The sequence below is a fragment of the Eulemur rufifrons genome, chromosome 21 (assembly GCF_041146395.1).
Source record: "Eulemur rufifrons isolate Redbay chromosome 21, OSU_ERuf_1, whole genome shotgun sequence".
NCBI classification, from domain to species: Eukaryota; Metazoa; Chordata; class Mammalia; order Primates; family Lemuridae; genus Eulemur; species Eulemur rufifrons.
The window spans coordinates 22,911,519-22,920,226 of record NC_091003.1 but is presented as its reverse complement, the minus strand read 5'-3'; the positions used below and the strand labels follow the sequence as shown (position 1 = coordinate 22,920,226).

General features: G+C 46.2%; 1 pseudogene; it reads right to left on the bottom strand.

Moving 5' to 3' along the window:
- Positions 1-4,259: 4,259 nt before the first annotated feature.
- Positions 4,260-4,730, bottom strand: LOC138401778 (ubiquitin-conjugating enzyme E2 W-like; annotated as a pseudogene).
- Positions 4,731-8,708: the final 3,978 nt, after the last annotated feature.

Genomic DNA, 8,708 nt, shown 5'->3' with positions numbered 1-8,708 from the left:
ACAGACCTGGGGAAGCTGCTTCAGCTGCAGGCACAGAAGGCAGCACTCGGGACAGTTGCCACCATGGCCTGGGCCCCTCTCCTTCTCACCCTCCTGGCCCACTGCACAGGTGACCTGACTTGGGCAGGGGAAGGGCCCTGGGAACACCATGGGACCCTGCTCTCTGTTCTTGTCCCCAGACCCAGAATCACCCTGTCTGTGTCTCTCCCCCTTCCAGGGTCCTGGGCCCAGTCTGTGCTGACTCAGCCGCCCTCGGTGTCTGGAACCCCGGGGCAGACGGCCACCATCTCCTGCACGGGCAGCAGCAGCAACATCGGAAGTTGGAATGTGCACTGGTACCAGCAGCTCCCAGGAACGGCCCCCAAACTCCTCATCTATGGTAATAGCAAGAGACCCTCGGGGGTCCCTGCCCGGTTCTCTGGCTCCAAGTCTGGCAGCTCGGCCTCCCTGACCATCACGGGGCTCCAGGCTGAGGACGAGGCTGATTATTACTGTTCAGCCTGGGACAATAGCCTGGGTGGTCCCACAGTGCTGCAGACACAGGGGGAACTGAGACAAAAACCTGCCCCTGGTTTTTTTGTGATCACTGTCATGACTGCCTGTGACAAACACCAGGCAAAAGATCGACTGTGGCCAAGCCCCAGGGCATTCACATCTGAAGATCTACCTCTCTGAGCACAGACCTGCTTTAAATGGTCAGGGACCTTCCAAAGCCAGTGACCTTGCCCGCTTTCATATTGTTTTTTGAAACATATTTATTAAGATATATTATAATGTGTATGTCATAAATTGCTCCCATTTAAAATATACACTTCAAATTTCCTTTAGTATTTATTGAATTGTGCATCCATCACTGTAACATGAATTAGGAATATTTTCAACACTCTACAAATAAACAATTATTAGTGTAATAACTAGTATTACTATAATTTTGGCTTGTAAATCCAATTTTTGTTTTCTACATACCTTAGGATATTAATGCATGCAAATGTTTATTAGGTTAATTTTCATACATGAAATATATCAACACATAATTCAATACTTCATTCATTTTTATTGACAAAAAATACTCTACTGTATGTATGTACTGCAGGTTGTTAAATCATTGATGAATTGTTGGACATTTAGTTTGCTTAAGACTTTTGATTTTATGAGTAACACTGCTGTAATCATTGGTACACAAGTTTCATATTTCCCTGTAGAATTATGTATTTTTGTTGGATTTGTTAGGAGTGGACCTTCATAGTGATATAATTACTGTTTTTGAGGAAATATCTAAGTGCTTTCCAAAGGGGTTGCACCACTTTACATTTCTATAAATAATATATAAGTGTTCTAATTTCTCCACATTCTCATCAACATTTGTCATTACCTGTCATTTTGTTTATAGCCACTCCAGTGGGTCTGCAGAGTTCTATCTCTCTAGACTTGACTGCATTTCCCTAGTGGCTGGTGGTGTTGGGGATCTATGCAAACGCCATCGTGCTTCCAGTCACACAGGAGCAGCAGAAGGTCTGAGGCCCTTCTTGAGTCACTGACTTCAGGCCACTTGGGACTGAGGCCGTGTTGAGTCCCACACTCAGCCTGCTCCCCTCCGTGAAGCAGAACATGTGTGTTCAAGAGCAGAGCGCCTCCCACAGACAGTGGATGGGCAGAGTGGGGTGAAACCTCCATCCCAGGCCCAGAAGATAAAGCATCTTGCAGACTCCACCTATGCTGGGCTCTGCAGCTTCAGGGCTCCAGGCCTGTTCTAGAGCCTGCTCCTGAGCATGCCACTTTGTCACTCACCACAGGGGACACACAGCAGATCCAGTGAGTGTCCCCTGATGCCTCAGCAGGGGATGTTCCACTGGGAACCAGGACTTGGATGAGGATGTGACTGAAGTAATTTCTCTCTGTGTTCACACGGTGCCAGCATCACTAATCACACCCCATGCAAGGTCAAACCTGAGGTGTCCTGGGATTGGGAGCCTTGAGCACCCACAGGCCCTGCAGCCACTGGGTACCCCGTCTACACAAGCTGCATGTATGCCAGGGGGAGGGGTAGGTGGAAGACCGGACTCACAGCAGTCAACTATTCTTAAGTCAAACTGAAGTCTTCAGGCCTGAGGTGTCCTCTGGAGCCACCTTATCCTACTCAAGAGCTGGCTCCTCCTGCTCCAGTGACCTGGGTCCTGTCCCTAAACTCCTGTTCCATTCCCAGTACCTAATACATGGCCGGCCTTCCTTGAATACTCTCTCTCTTTTTTTTTTTTATTTAAACATTAAACCTCTGTCAAAAATGTATTTCTTATTTTAGGGTAGAGGATTAAAGGACAAGATGATACTTACAAGTAAAGAAAATTTACAAGAAAAAACTTGACAAAGTTTTTCAATAAAAGTAGCGTAACATTCAAACTTGACTTAAAACATAACAAAAGAAATAAGATTGCAAACAAAAATGTTTATGGATTTTCCAAACATAAATAAATGAAATAGTGTTTAAGCAGTAGGGCTCATGCTGATGGCTAGCAGGAAGTAACAGAGTGTAATCTACTTGGAAAAAAATCTTTAATGTACAAATAACAAGCCCAAATTAGGGACTGCAGCAATTTAATCATTACCGCCATTTTTCTTACTTCCAAAATAAAGCCTCGATTAAATCATTCATACCCTATATTATGCATACCTTTACTTCAGAGATTGAGGAACTATATACAACAAATGAATTTATTTTCACCATAGGGATAACATATTGTACCTCTCTGCCAATGTTACTTGAAAACCTTCCATGTCAAAACAATTTGACAGAAGATATAAACAATTAAATAAATATGCAATGATCTTTCATTACAGTCCTTTAAAGATGCATGTTAATTCATGCTGTTAACTGTTATAGCCTAAGATTCGAGAAATGACCACCTAAAGACCGAATTGAGCCAAATTAGGAGTCTTCTTTTTTTTTTTTTTTTTTTTTTTTTTGAGACAGAGTCTCACTCTCTTGCCCAGGCTAGAGTGAGTGCCGTGTCGTCAGCCTAGCTCACAGCAACCTCAAACTCCTGAGCTCAAGCGATCCTCCTGTCTCAGCCTCCCGAGTAGCTGGGACTACAGGCATGTGCCACCATGCCCGGCTAATTTTTTCTATATATATTTTTAGTTGTCCATATAATTTCTTTCTATTTTTAGTAGAGATGGGGTCTCGCTCTTGCTCAGGCTGGTCTCGAACTCCTGAGCTCAAACGATCCGCCCACCTCGGCCTCCCAGAGTGCTAGGATTACAGGCGTGAGCCACCGCGCCCGGCCAGGAGTCTTGATTAGCTGGCCAACGACCACCCCCTGTCCTGGGAAAGTCCAGAGACAGAGAATGGCCCTGATCTTAAAGTGAGCAGGGGTTATATACCTTCACCACTAACAATACTAACAATACACATACGGCTAAAAACATGTTGATTACAATAATTCATAAGCAAGCAAACTTACAGAAGCAAATAGCATCCGTTAGATCAAGGAACATTTCCTTGAGGAACATCCAAGGAACATTTTTCCAAGGAACTGCCAAGTGTAGTACAATGTAACTATACACACCTAATGATTTTAAACAATCACTTACAAGTTAATCACTGTACAAATTTTTTTTCTGTTATTTATGTATTTTTTAACTTTCCACAACAGTGAGTCCGTACACAAGATGGCTGCACTGTGGCTCACAGAGCTATACTGATTACTGCGCCTCATCACATTAACCGTAGGATCACAGTGCATAGAATCCAAATATAAACAGCTGGGGTGACTTTCAAAGTAATGTTGGACCCCTCACTTTATTTATAATCCCACTATAACCGATAAATTCATTTCATAGGCCCTATCATGCATGAATCGTTGAGTGGCAGGAGTTAATGAAAACTTTTCCTATTACAACGTCCATTGCCGGCAATGAACGTCCCAAAACCGCCAAGGAAGTCATTGTTATTGCACAATACATGAGGACCTGGAACTTTTCTGAAAGCTTAAAAAAATAAAAATTAAAAATGGAATTATATTTGACATTTCCTGACACCTGCATTAATACTGTATGACTAACAAAAGCATGTCAGTTGCCTGGACTGAACCAGCGATCAACATGCGCCCAGGATGCACCCGAGTAAAAATGCAGTAAAAGGAAGTAGTCTTCATTGCCTACAGGTCACTTCCAGTCAAAGGTTAAAGTTCAAAGAGTGAATGATCAAAGTGCTCATTTTCTCAGTAGGACTATCTTCTGCTAGGAGGATGATAACAGTGGCATCAACAAGTATCATCGTGATACCACCATTTTGTTTTCTTTGGATTCTTGTTCCATGTTCGCACATAAAAAGAATTATATGGTGGTCGTCTCTTTTCTTTGCAGCTGGAAAGCATGCTAATAATGCTAAGACAAACTGACTGGACTGAGAGCGCTGGGGACCAGTCTTCTGTTAGAATGGATAAACAGATATGACCATTGCTATAAACATGAGGATGAACAGGAATATTTTCACCAGTGAACATGACCTGAGGAGAGTCAAAAGGATATCGACTCCTAAACTTAAATAGAAGTTGAAATTTTTCCCCTTCATGTAAGGTACCTGGTGCACCTTCCATGTCTACAATCCACTGTGTAATTGAATTTTGAACACTCTTTTCATTGAAAGTCATCCCAGGAGGTGGGTCATTTTGTAAAGCCAACAGTTCCTTTTGTAGTCATTTCTGCATTGACGCCATGATGGAACCATCCCCCCAACTGAATACTCTCTTAAAGAATGAATGAATGAATAACTCAGCCTAACTTCCCTGCTAGATGATTATTTCAACACCCCCATTATTCCTATGAAGAAGTAAATGAGTTCCTTGGCCCTGAATATCTCTAAATTGTGCTGACCTCTTTCCACATTGTCACTCCGGGTGACAACTGCACAACCAGCCCTACTGTGGCCCTCAGAACTGCTCTTCCCTGTGGCCTTCCCTGCTTCAGCTGTAGCATCATGGCCTCTCTGGAGTCACCCTCCCCCACTGCATGCTCTGGGCTGTCACCTCCTCTCCCACAGCCTGGGCTTCAGTCTTCTGTCCCCATGTCCCACCTCAGAGGCACATGCCATTCCACCCTTTCCCTATTTCCTCTGCTGTCATCTCCGTCCGGCCTCCCAGGAATGTTTCCTGCCAGGTCTGAGCTTCAGGGTCCCCTAAAATTCCTGTCCTAGAGCTGAGTGTCTACTAGGGTAACTGAGGACAGGCGCAGCTGTGGGTAACATCTCCCCTTAAATGAAGGAGAATCAGCCTCATGGCCCTGGGCCTTGTCCCCACTGGATGCCTCAGCCCCACCCCCACCCCTCTGCCCCACACCAGTGTCTGCCATCCCCTCTCTGAGCCTTGCTCTGGAAAGGGCTGAGCATCCCCACAGTCTGTGTTCCCTCTGTGAACCCCATTTCCCCCTTGGTGACCTCCTAGTGACACCCAGCATCCCGAGCAAGTGCCCCTCCTCTGAGCCATCGTCCCGGAGAGATCCTGTCTGTGATCTGCCCCAGAGCAGGTGACCTGCTCTCCTGGACCAGGAGTCCACACGGGCCACCTCTGATGGACTCTGTCCCACTTTTGCCCACGATGCCCATAGAGTCTCTGAAAAGTTAAAACCAAAACACAAAAAATTTACAAGTACTAAAAAATACTAACATTGCTATCCAATTCCCACTAGTAAAAGAAACGTGCAACAGAAGGTGAAATCCATCCAGATGACAATGCATGATATCACTAAATATAAAGTAAAAATTCATAAAATTATGCATGGTGCATATAACATATATAAGACCATTTCAAAATGTCACTTCCACCCTGACGTCCAGCTGGAGACTGTCTCTCCCACAGACAGAGCAGGAGCTGGCTGCAGCCATGGCAGGTGCAGGAGCTCAGGGTATCCCAGGACAGAGTAGTGGGTGTGGCTGGAGCCCCAGAGGCAGGAAGGGGCTGCAGGGGGGTTGTGGGGTAGGCGGGGCCAGACCAGGAAGGGGCTGAGGGGGTGAGGAGGGTGGGGTTCATGCAAACAGCCATTGGGAGTCACTGATGGAGTTAATCCAGGGGGTGACCTGCCTGACCTGAGTGCAAAGGGTCTCTCCTAGTGTCTTGAGGAGAGAGGCCTGAGGGAATCAGAGGATCCTGGTCATAGTTATTTACCAAAAGAAACTCAGAATCTAGGAGTTTGGACACCATTTGCACAGTTAAGCAGATTTGCATCTGGGATACGGAGTGGAAGGGATGGTGTCTGCATTCATGTGTCCAGGTATCAACGTTCCTGCGGAAACATTAAAATGTCACACCTATCTTCATAGTAAACTATAACAAATGTGAGTAAGAAAATAAAAATAGGGAAATTATATTTAGAATGGATAGAGATGGAGCCCATTCTACTAAGTGAAGTATCACAAGAATGGCCAAAGAAGCAGCACACGTACTCACCATCAACCTGTGTATAAATTGATCAATACTTATGTGCACATGTAGTACTAACAATCACCGGGTGTTGTGCAGGTGGGAGGGAGGCGGGGGGGATGGGTATATTCACACCTAATGGGTGCAGTTCACACCCTCTGGGAGAGGGAGACCCTTGCAGCTCTGACTAAGGCCAGGCAAAGAGAATATATATAAACTAAACATTTGTACCCCTGTAATGTGCAGAAATAAAATAATAGAGAAATAAAATAAAGAAACACATTGCTTTCTCTCTAAAACAAAATACTAATAAGAAATATGAGACACAGATAATCAGAAAAATACAAATTTAGAAAGATAAAACTCACTTCAAAATTTAAGAAATGTGTTAGACTGTGAACAAGCAAATGTAATTTCTACCAAACTATTAATTTTTCAGAAATTATATCTAGTCAGTAACCTCATTGTGTGAGTTTCAAAATGTTTTTTGACTTGTTGAATTTTAAACCCATCACTGAGCCAATTCCTGGAACGTTGTTCTTCCATCCCACTCCCCAGCACAGCCTGTCCCTGCCGTTCCCATCAGCTCAATGTTCCAGCATCTGTGGGGCCTACAATGATGACATGTGAGAGACATTTAGGTTTCTATAGAATATAGAAAATAATGGGGGGGTGGTACCTAAAAAAGCTATATATGCACATGATTGCACCCCTCATAGTCCAGGGCTCCTTCTGGGAGTGAGAAACCCCAGTGATAACTCACAGTGTGTTGGGGTCACTCCACCAGGGACTCAGCCCATGGCTGTGTGACCAGAGACAGTGACTGGGGAGCTGCAGAGACCAGCTGGGCCCTCAGGTCTCTGGGCCATGGGGAGGTGTGTGCCTGTGACCAGCAGGAGGCGCTGGGCGACTGCCCTTTGGTCCCTACACAGTTGCCCAGTGAGGACCATTCACTCCAAGGAGGCTGGCCCTGTGGCCTGGGCCCTGTGCTCACTGATGGGGTCTCAGCAGCTGTGTCCTCTCTGGCCTGACACAGTCCCCTGAGCAGGGCCCTTTGTGTGGTCTCAGCAGGTGTTTCCTCCCAGGGCTCCCCCAAGGGGCAAAGCAAAGCTGCCTCCTCCTCAGTGTGCAGGGAGAGCTGAGCTCCAGCCCAGGGCTCAGGGAGGGGCTGGGCGGTCCCTGGATGGAAACACATTTGCATGAGCAGCCCCTCCTCTGCAGAGGGTGGGCACAAAAGGAGGCCTGGGGCAGCCCAGCCCCACTGTGGGGACCAGGGGCTGTGTCCACCATGGCCTGGGCTCCTCTCCTCCTCGTGTTCCTCTCTCACTGCACAGGTACGGACAGGCTCTGTAAACTGAGTCTCAGTTTCCATCCTGTGTAACCCCTTTGTCTAAGAACCATGAAGAACTTCACCTTGGATTCTGCCACAGCACCCACGAGTGTCTCTCTTTGCAGGTTCCCTGTCCCAGCCTGTGCTGACTCAGCCGCCCTCCCTCTCTGCATCCCTGGGATCATCACTCAGACTGACCTGTACCCTGAGTAGTGGCTTCAGCGTTGGCAGCTATGGTATATCTTGGCACCAGCAGAAGCCAGGGAGCCCTCCCCGGTACCTGCTGTACTACTACACAGACTCAAGTAAGCACCAGGGCTCCGGGGTCCCCAGCCGCTTCTCTGGCTCCAAAGACGCCTCGGCCAATGCAGGGATCCTGCACATCTCTGGGCTGCAGCCTGAGGACGAGGCTGACTATTACTGTGTGACTGAGCACGGCGGTGCTTCTCACAGTGACACAGGCAGATGGGGAAGTGGGACTAAAACTGTTTTTTTATCTTACTTTATGTAAAATGTATGTATACTATTATATTAAAAATCTGATTTATTTCACAGGTTTATTTTTTACAAAATAATTATGAAGACTCAAAGGAATCAAAGAAAAGCCAAACCAATTGTTCCGCCAACACAACTGTATCTCAGACATCATTTCAGACGAATTTCTTCTGCCAAATTACACTTTCATCTAAAATTTGGCCACATCCAGAGGGCAGCCTACAGTAAGGAATTTTGTCCATTTAACAAGTGAGCAGCCCTGTCATCCTCCTACGGGGGCCTCCCTGCCAGCTCTAAGGATCCAATTTGGCCCCAAGGAGACCCCTCCTCTCCTTCCAGCACCCCCGGCAGTGACAGTACCAGGGCTGGCCTTGCCCATTACACTCTGGGAAATGTAATACTTCCTAAGGACAGGAGTTCTCTGGATGGAGATCGGGGGACACAGTAAAAAGGAACTACAACAGTGAAGG